Source organism: Anser anser, assembly GCF_964211835.1.
Source record: "Anser anser genome assembly, chromosome: 26".
Lineage (NCBI taxonomy): Eukaryota > Metazoa > Chordata > Aves > Anseriformes > Anatidae > Anser > Anser anser.
In genome coordinates this window covers 4,210,965-4,224,959 of record NC_139747.1, presented here as the reverse complement: position 1 = coordinate 4,224,959, position 13,995 = coordinate 4,210,965, and the positions used below count along the sequence as shown (strand labels likewise).

The 13,995-nt window shown below is 39.4% G+C and overlaps 1 protein-coding gene across 16 annotated transcripts in view; it reads left to right on the top strand.

Moving 5' to 3' along the window:
- Positions 1–13,995, top strand: part of LRRTM4 (leucine rich repeat transmembrane neuronal 4) — a 328,498-nt gene that overhangs the window by 185,121 nt on the left and 129,382 nt on the right. The window lies entirely within an intron of this gene.

Sequence of the window (13,995 nt, the reverse complement as noted above, 5' to 3'; positions counted from 1 at the left end):
GGGAGCATGTCCTGGTTTATGGCCAGGACCCCAGCTACATCATATCCCCTTTTAATCATAAAAGGAAGCCTAACACCTGACCCAAATGAAAGCCACTGTGTACCCCAAAAACATCTCTGCATGGATTTTTAAGGGATTAAATGAACAAAAGGATTGTGGTGCTGTTAGAGCATTTGGGAATAGAGCATAACCAAGTGTCACTAAGGCTATAGCTAAAAAAATCTCTGTGTCTTCAGGAAATGGTGTCTACAGAGCTGTTTATTGCGAGATGAGAACTTACAGATGGAGGAGAATGAGGTCGTCAGGTCCCATCTCCAGCGGGCCAACAACTGGTTTCTTAGCGCAACCACACGAATAAATGCTGCACGTTAATTCCACTGTTGATAATTATAAGATTGTCTTCTATACAGATTCTCTGAGCAGAGCTGACTGACTGTTATTAGTTTGATTTAAAACATTATGCTGTAGATTAGCCTTTGAAACTTCTGTGGCTTTTCAGCAGATGAAGGTTCCCTCCAATCATCTGGTTTGTAATGTTCTCATTATATGCTTATTGTCCAGCAAATGAGTTATTTGCAAATATGTGTAGAACTGGGATGAAAATCTCTGGACCCAAATCTTGTTTATAGAAAAGCCCCTTTATATTACTGTGGATTGTAAAAAGGCCATCATGTGGATCGAGCTTTAATTTAAGAGAGTATTTTTCTTCATTTGAAGGGGTTGGGGAACTCGGTTGGATACGTGTCCATCTTTCAGTAATTTGCCTAAGCTTGACTCTTAAGTCTAATTTTTCTTTAAAGACTGAGTATAATTGAAAGCCTTGTTATAGTCATATACAATAAATCAATTGCTCCCAAAAGGCAACTGCCTCTCAGAGCAGAGTTGCTATTCTGTTAGTCTCAATTCAGCGTAGTTGCATTGACTTGCATGTCAGTCTTTTCATAGACCACGCTGTGAGTTCATACAGAGAGTAAAAGGTCTTTCTGGTGATTTCAGGCACTCAATGTAGACTTAAGGGCCTAAGACTTATCTTCAAAAATTTATTAGGAAACCTCATTGCTCAAGGGTATCCGAAATGCTAGAAGACTCGTTTGCCTGATGGGATTTCCAAAAGTACTGCAGCACCCCGATCTCATCATGTGGAGGAGTTCGTGTCTGTCAGATGAGAGAGGTATGGGATGATACGCTGTGTATACCAAACGAAGGTTAAACAGAAATATATTAAAGCCTGTTGTATTTGGTTCCCTTCCCTAGAGCTTTGGCTGTGCTGGGGAGGAGAGCTGGCCACGTAGTGCGTTCAGTTAAATTTGGTGTTACTGCCTGCTGGATGGCAGGGGGTAAATGTTGTATGTTGTTGTCAGCTGCTGCTGAGGTCTGGGCACAAGGGATGCAATTGTTTATGGTAAATTTGCCCCTTTTAATGAGGACACACTGCTAATGAGAGAGTGTTTTGGAGAAGGGTTCATTAGTCATTTACTATTCTTGTCGCAGCTCAGAGTTAGGCTGGAATCGCTGGCTTGACATTAATGCACGCTGTTCTGCCTCACTGCTGAAATGTCTCGGGATGCTTCGTGACACGGGGCAGATAGGTGCATTGGCCGAAGAGAGAAAATGAAAGCTAATTTCCTTTTTCTGTAAGTATTTCTGCACAACAAATTAATATGTGGTTGGAATGCAGGTAGTCGTGTGTGCATTCATCCTCTAGGTAGTTTCGGATAGCATTTTGAAGAGAGGATTCTCCCACATGGACTTTGGTCTTGATAGGATGAGCTTGGTAGGATCCCTGGGTATGCACCTCAGATACTGACTGGAGCAAATGGGGGAAATCTATTTACAGGAGCCATATTTGTGCTGGTTTTAATGTAGTTAGCAGGGAGGACTACAGCAGTGAATACACAGGGACAGGAATTGGAGCATGAGCCAGTAATCTGGGTATCTACCCACAGAATTACTGAGCTTCCATGTAAGGGTGTCGTGAGGATAAGTACTTCGAAGGCTGACATATTCAGTTACCATGGTAATGGAGGCTGTATAAGTAAATTAGAAAGGTCCATTGGAGATTGAAAACATGGAAGAAATATGCTGTTGCTGATCAAAACCACTGCCGTCGTACAGCAACTCCCAGCTTATTGTTTGGAAAGGCACTGGTTTATTGTTCCTTTTTTATTATTGTGCTAGCACTCAAAGGTAGCATCGGATCAGGAATCCGCTGTGGTAGAAGCGGTACAAGCAGAGGTCAAAGAGATGACCCTGGCCCCAGAAGCTCACAGTTGACATACTTTGTGCACCTTTGCGCAAATACCTACCTGACTCGACCTCTTCTGTCAGGTTACCATGCCCAGCCAGGATGAGTATGAACAAACACATCTACAGAGAAACAAACTAAGGATAAAGCAATGGCTACCTCAGATGTATTTGGAAACAGATCGTGGAGGATTTCCTAGCAGGGCCCACGAGGGATGGAGAGGAGATGTTACAGTGAGGGGAACCTCTCAGCGTCCCCATGTTCTGAGGCAGGTAGTGCAGAAGGTAATTGGGCACAGTGAAGGATGACAAACTTGACAGATTTTTACCCAAACAGAGGATGAGAGACTTGGAAGAAGAAGAATCATTCAATGCCTGATATGACTCATTAATATATAAGGTGCCAGGGTGAGCAGTGAGCTAAGCCCTCAAGTTGCTCCAGTTGGGGTGATGCAACGGATCTTAGCATAAGTTCCCCCTAAAAGAAACCCATTGCTATGGACTGATCTTTCCTACGTGGGTAGTAGCCTGCTGGACAGGACTGTAACTTCTCTGGGACTTTCTGGGTATTGCAAATTGCCTTCATTCGTTTGTTTTTGGAGCTGTCAGGGCAGGGGAAGCTTTCCAGCAAAACTTGCCCTTTGCTTCACTAAATGTTATTAAAACCCAAACCCAATACCCTCTAGATTTTTGCCTGTTGACATAACACAGTGTTATAAATCAGCCAACTCCCATGGAAAAGGGAAGTAGCACAGAATATTTTCAGAAAACCACTTTTATATGCATCCTGCAGTGTTCATCACTTACATAAGCGCTTTATAATTTAAGTAGTCCTTTGTTAATTTGACTCCCTCAAAGTACAGCTTCCGGTTTTGCTGTTACTTTAAAAGATACCTTGATACCTAATAATGAAAATACTTTTTCATCTTGAAAGTATTTTAATGAAAGAAACTATGAGTTACTGTTTGGCTATAAGCAATACTCTGTTCACTGATGTTGCAACAGAATAGCAAGCTCCATAGCCATGAAATAGGTTTCTATTAAGATATTTGCATTGTGTAGATCGGTGAAATGAGAAAACTCCACTAGCGAAGAGCTGATTTGAGTTGCAAAATTAGAAGCTATTTTCTGGTTCACAGTTTGTGATTGTATCAGTCCAGCTAATGTCGCCCCACACGGGGCAGCTTGAAGATTACCGTGTGAATTGGGTTGTGTCTATGTTCATGCACATGTAAGGAAAAATGTTTTCTCTGCCTCTAGTATAAAGTTGTTTCTGTGGAGACCCAAGTTCCTCTTGATTTCCTTTTGTATGTCTGAGAAACACAAGTTGCCTTGGAAGAGAAAAAATGACACCAACATAGAGCTGTAGGATGGCACTGGCAATTCTGATGGAAAGCCACTCGATCAGCAACCTGAGAGCAGAGCAGATGAAGTATTCACTAGGAATCTGTTTTCCTAGCAAATGAGTGACTTCAGAATGTTTAATTAATAGGCTGTGTGTTGTTCTGTTGCTTTGAAATGTTTTATTTTTGAATCAGTTGAATACAGCAAACATTTGTGAACTGAAATGAGAATGCTGACCTAGCAGCTGAAATGCAGGCTTAACTTAGATGCTGTTATCAACTGAAAAACCAACAGTATCTGTTAGCTATTATTTGTATGACCATAATTCCAAAGGTGTGTATTGTTATGGACTCTACAAGCATGCAGTAAGTAGTATGGCAGGTACCAAGAAGTTTACAAATCCTAGTGGTGAAAACAAACTTCAAATGGGAGGAGAAACAACGAGGAGAGGTGGATTTTCCAAATCACGAAGATGATTAGTGCTAAAGGGAGGAGACCTTTAAGATCTTTGTCTGGTGACCTGTGGACTGGGCACACTGCCTCAGGTATTATAAAAAAGGTATTATAAAAAAACCTAGTGCTTATCTAGCTTTAGGGTAATTTTTACTACAGCAGTAGAAAACTCTGACACATGTGGCCTTGTGTAAACTGCTTTCCCTTTCTCTTCCTTTTACTACTATTGCTGCAGACAGGATACTGTTGTTAATAGAAGCTTCCCAACAAGCAGGTGGTATGTGCTGGTGAACCCAGGAGCATAGAGCTGAAAGGAGCAGTGGGGTCTTACAATCTGCCCCCCCCAGTCATTAATGAACACGCAACAGTGATTCACAGCACCACCGGCTCCCTACCTTGGAGCCTGAACCATACCTATCAATCTTACTAAACCTGTACATCACTTTAATAAGATCACAAGTTTATTAAATGCAACAACATCAGTAATGTCAACGTAAAGTAGCATGAGTATGAACTCAAGTTGTAATGCCAGCCTTGAAAGGAGCAGCAGCTTGGGACGGTTGGGCTGTATGCAAGGAGAGCACAAGTTGCCCTGACCTCACTCATCCAAGCCACTTTAGTGGACTTTCCAAGTCATGACCTGTGCTCAGCACCTACCATATCTTGTTACATCGGCGTTAGATGCAAACACCTGGAACTGCCATTGCTTTGGAAAATCACTGTCCTTTGCCAAATAATTTAACACAGCAGTGCACTTTGTAAATAAGGTGTGTCATGCAGAAAACTAATTGCATTTCCAGTGGTTTTATGAAATGCTGTAGGGGTGACAGAGATCATACAGTAATTGCCACAGTAATCTCTCTCCTCTGTGTTAGGTCATTGAGGGAAATCTTAAATTTACTCTTCACTGCAGTCAAATATTGGAATCTATCTGGCATCCCCCAGCCATCTGGAGTGCTATAAATCTAGCCAGTAGCATGGCTCCATCATGAAACTCTAATTATTATTCAAACCTCTATGATGAGCCTAAACAAATAGCCTCAAGCAGGTACAAATCTCAAGAGAAGATTAGGTACAGTATCAAAAGGACACCAGGTCCGATCCTTTGAAATGTAAGTAGAACAAAGATGCTTTACCCGGCAATGATTTAATCTTGCTTGATTGCTGATTGATTCGATGGACGTCACTAAAAATATGACACATTCACAGCACCTCAGCCTCTCATCAGTCATTTTAATTTGCACTCTCATATATTTCAAATATGTTCTCAAGGTGACTCGGTTTTGTTTTTGTTTTTTTCCCACTTCACAAATTAGAACTAGAAGAATGATGGGAGGACTGAAATTCAAAAAGTGCTAACCAGAATGGTATTTTATTTTTAACTCATAGTAGAGCAGCTTTATTAGTGTGAAGTAAGATACTTTGAAGAAAGCTATTTTTTTTTAAATTTTGATTTTCTTGAGGGGTATGAAGATTCTTTGCAAGGTATTAATGTCATGTAATCAGCTTCTCCTAGCTGATAGGAATGTAATAATACTTATATGACCTTTCTTCTAGGGAGTTCGAAGTGCTTGTCGCACAAAATGTTTTGTGAAGTCTTACCAAATAGATAAATTTCTGTTGGAAGGTTTGGGCTTCTAGGTGTCACCTGAAGGAAGTTTTCCTCTCTAAAGCAATGTTTAATTTGATGGTAAACTTTGGGCATGTACTGAAGGAATTCTGTGGGGTTTTTGTTTTTTTTTGCTGAAGTGTGTAACCGAATTGCATCTCATTCTGGAAAGGAGCAGTAGCTTTTAGCAGAGCAGAAAAGCAGCATGGAGCACTTCAAGATGAAACTGAAGAAACAATGTAGATAGGAAAATCCAATTTGGTAGGGATTTGAGTTTAATGCTTAAACAAGAAGAATATGTGACTGACCAAAATATAGAGCTATGAGAGAAACAGTCAGCTCAACAGACGAAACTTTCATCAAAATAATACAAATACTAATTTTGGTACCAAAGGTAAATCTGTGTTTTGAGTGAGGATGAAGGACACTCAAATAAACAATCACTTAATGAACAATGCTTAAGTGGTGCAGGTCGAACCAGACCTAGGGCCTTCAGCATAATGCATAAAAGCAAACAAATTTCTGAAGCCAAGTTTCTAATTTCTATCCCTACAAGAAGTGATTATTGTCACAGAGATGGCTGTAATGTGTGAGGTGTCTGTAGACAGTGCTAAAAACGTAGCAAGGTTTTTGCATTTTGTAGGACTTCCATAAATTGTGGCAGATGGCTTCCTCGGGCAACTTCTATTAGCTTCTGACTAGAATATTGTAACTCAGGGAGGCTGAAAAGTCATTTTCATTATTTTCTGACTGATTTTTCCCTGCTAGATAGATGTATTTCTTGCACAGGTGATAGAGTTGTGGAAAATAGCCAGATAGAATTGGTATGAAATGCAGATATCTCTATAACATTCAAAATTGTGTTGGATCACCTCATAAATGATAAGAAAATAATAACACATTTTACAGAGAAAATAATTTGATTTGCACTGAATGTATGTGTCTGGCTGGCCTAGGACTTGAACGTACCTGAGGCCTACACCAGGACTTGCACAGCGTGTTTTCAGCCCATCGTTACTTTGATTGCGTCTGCTCAGCCTCCATTTGCCCATTTGTGAATGGCATTAGTGTTACAGAGTCCCTTTGCAAAGGACTTGGAGACATACAAACTGACTGAAATGTAAAAATGTCATTAACGCTGTTTGTTTTCTGAGTTACAAGCCAGTGCTTCAGCCATCTGCCTGCACCTTTCTTTGTGAAAACACAGAAAGAAGTTACAATTCTGGCAAAATTCCTGATATATATAAGGTCTTCAATATTTGCCCCTACTTATTAAATAATAAAAAAAAAATAAAATATAATAAATAAAGATTAGATTGCTAAATTTTGACATTGAAAAGGAAACCTTTTCTTTGTTTTCTTGGTAGGTATGGTATATTCATTATGCAGGAAAGAGGTAATGTACCATTGAATGGCTATCCCAGCGCATTGCCAGGTGCTGGTGGAAAACTCCTAAGTGTATAGATGAGCAGGTGATTTTAGTGTCTGAAAGATTTTCTTTTCCTTTCCTCTCTTTCAACGGTTTCTCAGCCATGGGTGTTTTTTGAAGCTTTGAAATCCACATAGCAAGCAGGCTTTCAAGTTCTGCCATAAACAAAAAAACATATCAGTGGAAGAGGTAGGATTCCACCTTCCTGCATCTCCTGAGAATCCATTTCTGAATTGTTTTGTCAGAGGCTCTTTAATTTTTAAAAACTCAGTATGGTTCTTTTTCTGCCTTTTTTAATGAATAATAGAGATCTACATCATCTGTGGTGGACGTAAACAATCTCTACATAATAGGCTTTTATGGGTTGTGGGGTTTGAGCTAGGCTTGAAAATTGTGGATGCGTTTTGACTTTTGGGCCAGGAGTGAGAAAATAGCAGTGTAACTGACCTAACTATATGGTTACTCACTTCATGCTGTAAAGTTACATCTTCAAGTTATCATTTCACTGTAACATATGAACCAGATCAAGAAGCAGTGCTCTCTTACGTTACCTAAAACCACGAATCCTGGTCTGAGTTTGAACAAACAAGTGTTTCGTGTTTGTGAAGACCCAGAGGGCCCTGCCAACCTTGACTGTTCTGTGATGCTGTGAATATGGGTGAGAAGTCACTCCAGGAAGTTTAACAGAAACAGCTATATAGAGTCAAGAAAGTCTGGACTAGTTGTAGAATGGCAGATGTTCAGAAAGTCCAGACATGTGGCTTTATCAAACTCAGAATCACTGTTGTGCTACAATAACAATGCTTTGAATGTTTCTTTTATCTACTCTAGGGCAGTGCATGAATGAAGTTGAGTAAATCAGAAAGATTCTTCAACCTTTTAGGTCCACAAAGCCAGTCTGTAGTTCTGCAGCCATTTATACTTCATTGGCAGTACTAGTAGTACCAATTTAATCTTGTTCAGATGCGGGTATAAGATCGCAATTCTTTCAAATTAGAGAAAAAGACTGAGTTTATTCCAGCCTTGGCAGTCGATGCAGATTGTTTGCTGGGTGTGGAAGAAATGGGCAGTCCCTGATCTGGCTTAAAGCTGGAGTGGCATGGATAGGAAAGACAAACAGTATCTGATCTAGCATAAAGCCTGTTAGACTTGCATGGTTAAAACCTCATTTTTTTTGTAATCTAATTATGCTCACAAGACTGCGTTTCTACCAAATCAGTGCTTTGCATCATATGGCCATGGTGGTTTTCATCTGCTTCTAGAAGCCCTACGGCTAGATTTGCTGTATCATTGAACTGTGGCCTTCATGTCAGGCCTTTTTGTTTCTCTACCAAACCACAGATTATCTCCTACAGGTCCTGTAAGACTATTTATGCTGCCTGAGAGAAAGCACCCATGATTTTAGCAGTCTGGAAAAGAGAGAAATGCAGAGAAAGAGTGGGAGTTTGAGAGAAGAGATGTTTGAGAAGTTTTAGAAGGGTGAAAAGAATGCTGGAAAATAATTAATGAGATTACAACTTCAGCATTGCAGCCATTATCAACCTCTTACAAACTGCCTCTTTAGTTCATTCAAATTGATGATGTCTACAGCCTTGTAAAAGATAATTCACACGTATTCGGTGTTTGTAATAAACTCTCTTTCTTCTCTCTCTCTTTCCCTCTCCTTTTTATGATACCCCATATTCATTGCCTATTGCTCTGGACTGACAGTTTCAGATTAAAAAAAAAATCATTTATGGACTAATTTGGAAATGCTAATTTAGCAAATGTTTAGTTGTTGTGCTTTATTTCCATCACACAGAGTAGCTGTCATTGGTTTGACTGCAGCTACGTGCACTTTTTTCAGATGAAATATAGGTTTAAAACTAGTGTTTTAACTTCTCTTCTACTAAGCACTGAGATTACACTAATTTTCCTGCTTTCAATATTTATTTTATTTTCAGAATAAATGCTGGTCCTTATTGCATCCTGTGAAATTATAGGTACAACCTTCCAAAATTGTTTTAATTTGATTATATGTTATTTTTATGGCAGGAATATCCAGTGACTCTAAACAGACTTCGGAAGCTTGTGGCATTTTATGCTGGTCAAACAAATATGTATCCATTCAGGACTTTAAAAAAAATAAAATACAAGCACTAAGAAAATCTAGCGGATAGTACAAGAAAATGAGGTTGAACTCAGCACTACTGCTGATCTGTTGCATGTGCCTGGAAAAATCCCGTCAGAAACATGTTCATCTGATTCTTTTTAGATTACAAACTGTCTGGGGAAAATTCTCCCTTACTACTTGTACAGTAGCTCTCATGATGTATGGGGTTTTGCTCTTTAGATATTAGTATTATTTATAAATAATAAATGAAAATGATGTTTTCTACAGTTTGCTGCATTTGTTTCAATGAATATTGTTTTTCCTCCTTGTATTACAAAAATGAATAAGAAGTAATATTGGATTTATATGGCATCTGCGTAATGATAGATCCTGCAGTTCGCTTCAGCAGTCCTATGCCTTGATTTCCCAACGCTGCAAATGAAAAATGCCATTCTTTATTAATTATTTCTTAAAATGCAGATGTTTTCAAGATGCCTCATTGGCTTCTGGTATTATATTCCTGTGACTGCTGACTTTCCATGGAAGCCTTAACAGCGTGTTGATCATTCTGGGGCTAGATGACAACCTGTGAGACTCGCTGGGAAGCAGAAAAATGGTTGAGTTGTGTTAAAGGGGCTCTGAAAGCTGGCGCAAAGTGTTGTAAAAGCAAGTGTGTTGACTTAAAAGGAGCGTGTGGGTTGATCTGGCAGGATTTTTAGTTTTGGACTTGGTCACTGGTTCCCTGTATGACCTTGAATACATCACCTGGCACATTCATGTCTCAGTAGCTGCATTTTTAAAGTGTAAATAGAAGCCAGAAAGGGTGACAGTTTAATTACTGGTACTAACGTGCATGGTGGCGGTGCAGAGAGGTGCTGAAGAAGCACAACCAAACTGCTCGGTGCGTCCTGCCAGTCAAAGTCAGTGGCTGAGGGGAGTTCCAAAATGTCCTCCGAGGAGGCGGGGGCCGGGCAGAGCAGGCCGGGACTGAGGCCTGTGGTGATGGCGGGCGTTCACCTGGAGGTGATGGCTGCAATATGCTGCTCAAGTCCAAGGTCATCTAATCCTCAGGCCTACGCTGAACCCTTCGGCTCTGGAAGTTTTCGGTGAGTGTCAAAATGGCTCATAAAGCAGCACAGGGAAACCTAGAGTCTTGTTGGAGTGCTCTGATTCCATTTTCTCATCGAATCCCCATGTGAGGTCACTCCTGAAAACCAATTATTATGAGCAAAGTCTAAAATGGGGATGTGCTTCGACAGTCACCAGACAAGCGCTGTTCGTAGTAGTTTGCAATTTACTGAATCAAACTAGTTCTGGAAAACAAACAAACAAACATGTATTTAAGTAGTCACCTCACACAAGATATTTTTCCCTGCTTGAGTTGTACCTTTGTCTCTCTTTTGTTCAAGGTTTTCACCCCGTGAATGCCTTGGCATTGAATATATTTAGTGCCTAAGTAACATATGGAAAAATAAACAAAGCAAGACAAGAATTACCGTGAGGAAAAGGCAGTAAGAATAATGAGATGAGTATTCCGAAGTGAACGTGTGTGTTCTGCCTCAAAATTGTAAGCTGTTATTCAAAACTTTGATAAGACATTAATTTTACATCTGATGTATCCTTGTGTCATTTGAGGTGTAAAGCTATCTGTGCCCTTGTCTCTGTAGTTTGGAATTTAAATGGGAGTTTATATAGTGTGTGTGTTTGAAACCTGGTGGAGAGACAGCTGTATAGAATAATCTTACAGTCCTAAGAATTTACCTTTTTTTTTTTAACCCGTTTTTCTGTATGTTGTCATGAGGCATGTGTGTATATGTAATTTACAACTCAAGTTTTCCCTCGATGATTTACAAACTACATACAAAATGTTTTACCACTGAGAGTAGCTTACAGGGAGCCTGGGGACACATTGAAGGAAATGTGAAGTAAAGGAACAGGAATTAAATCATGTTCTAACATCATTTATGAAGTGCTTGCAAGATGGACATTGATGTTTCTGAGTTAAGTACTCTTTCATAACCAGTAGATGGAGCTTTCAGTAATAGAGTTTCTATATGTGCCTCAATTATGAAGACTTGTTGAAGCACGTTCTAAATAGACAAAAGTATATTAAGTGTATACAGCTACAGAAAAGAGAATATTACTTGTGTAACAGACATCAGTATTTGTTTGAGTCCATCTTATTTTGAGAAGAAACCCAGGAAGTCCTATGCAGATATGTTATGCAGACATGTTATGCACAGATATGCAGTAGAGAGATCCAAAAGCACTTGTACCTAAATTTCTAAATAGTGAATGCACACAGGGAGCTCAAAAGAGCTGAGCTTTCCTGTGAGCTGCTAAAGCAGAGATTGTGACAATGGTCAGATTTTCAGAAAGCATTCAAGTGCTTTGAAAATTTGCCTTGTAAATAAGCAATCAGAATTTCAAAACTACTCAGCATTCAACCACATGTAGAAAAAACAAACACTGTGATTACATTTCATCACTTTGTTCAGATATGTAAACAGGAACTGACTTCTTTTAAAATTGTGCCTATAGTTTTGTATACTGAAGTCTTTACTGCGGAGTAGAATATGAAAAAGAGGTTTACACTAAGTTAAATTTCTAAGCAGTATAATTTTGTTGGTATCCTTAGATTTTGATCAGTAAACCCAAGCCACTGCTTCTACGTAGAAGAAATAACTTTTTTTAGACGTAGTATGTAATCTGGCATGGAAGATTTCGTTATTTCAGTAGTTTAGCTTTGCTACAGCACGTGGTGTCCATACATTTCTAGCAGTGATCCCATTCTGCTTTGCCATGCTTTTATGGTTGTAGAACTCGAACTGAATTTGTTGCTTCCTGACAGTGAAACATCCCTGTGATTACCATCTCATCTTCTATGTAAGGAATACTGAAGACTGTAAGTACTTAAGTGCAGGGGAAGAGTTTTAAGACCTTCCAGATAGTGCAGATGTCTCTTTTTTTCTTCTTTCTAATTTCATTTAACATTTTCTCTAACCTAAGTGTCACTTATACATCTATTTTATGGATTCTGGATAGGGGTGAGTGTTGTAGTTTCTGCCAACTTTCTGTTTAAAACAAAACAAAAATCCCCATAACAAAACCAGCTTTATACTCAGTGACCTTGGAATACAAGTCCTGACCTCCATTTCTCATGGTTTGATCTATCCTCTGTCCTGTTGGTCCTATGAAGATGTGAAGATGCTTTCCCATTGCTCTGCTTATATAATTGCTTTTTGGTTGAATGAACAGCAAATTCTGCTGCATGTAATGCTTTATAGATAGGAATGATGTGTTCCAATGCATATAATTTTTCTAGATTAAAATTTAGCAGCTAGCTTTCTCGTATGTGCTTTGACAAACGTGGTTACTGTGACTAGTTAAGTACTGAAGGATGCCACCATTTCTGCTGTGCATCCTTGAAGGGGTCTAATGTATTACAAGTGAATGATAATGATGTACCTCATGATTTTATGCGATACTTTTTTAGGCTGCAGTACAGATCAGTTCAAGTCATGGCAGCAGTCCCCAGTGGGAACTGATGTGTCTTGTTTCTCTTTCAGCTGAAGCCAGTGACAATTTTGGCACTGATTCAGTAGGTTAGTTTTTGGCTCCTGTGGCTTCTATCTGTGCTATAGAGATCAAAGAGACATTGCCTTCGCAACCAACATGCAGTGCTAGAAGAACTAATTACATTTTAAGGAGTAATGAGTGGATCTGGGAAATACTGGTCCCTTTTTATGAATACAGAAGTCCATGTATGTTCTGGTGGAAGAAACTTAAAGAGGAGAATAGCATAAAATAGATGCAATTTTGCAGACTCTTGAAAGGGAACAGGCAGACGGATAGAAAGACCTGAGTATTAAAGAGTCAAACAGCAGAAAGGGGACATAATGTTTAGTCATTATGTGCCAGACTTTCCAAAGAGAAAAGTATCTTCTGGGTAAAGACTGTTGAAAGTGAATGGGACTTGAGTATTTTGAATCGCATGATTCCACTTTGGATTTTCAAAAGAGTTTAGCATGTGGGATGTTGATTAGAGCCTACCAGAAAATGAAAGGAGGTGGGAGAAAGGAAATTATTTTCCTCTGCTGAAAGTTTTGATGAAAATGAAAAGCATTTTGCTTTCAGATTTGATTTGCTTAAATTTAGGAAACACAGGAAGGAACAGGTTTTTTTTTAGGAAGAGGAATAATGATGTACGAGCAATATAAAAAGCTCCAGACATTAGAAGGAATGCATTTTTGAAAAGCAGGGAAAGTCAGTTGGAGCCAGCAGACTTTCTTATTCTGGGTGGTCAAATACAACATGGTGCAATTGCTTGACCTTAGAGCACCATAGCCATGGAGCAAGACACAGGTGTGTGAGTACATTTTTCGAATAACGCTCTTCATTTTGGAAAATGCTGAAATATGTAACACCTAAAATTCCTGGGTCTAAAAACCCAATGGCTCCTGTCCTTTCTCAGGGGAGCATTTTCCAGAGCGAGGTGATTACGTAGGTTCTGAGAGCCATGTGCCATCATCAAATACATGGAACAGCCGCGTGGCCTGACGTTCGCCTTTCCCTTATTCTTTTTACCGTGGCTACCTCTAGTTTGAAAGCCAGTGTCTCCTTTTTGTGAGCCTAGAATAGCTTCTCTGCAATGTTTGTCTTGGGTTGTGCATGAATTCCAAAAGCCAGCAAGGAGCATTGCTACCAAGAATTCACCTGTACAGTTCACTGAATAGAACTATGCCACAGCCATATGAGCACATAATTACTGTTGTCATAAGAAACAAAATATGGGCACAAACCCCAGAGTGTTCATTTCTGACT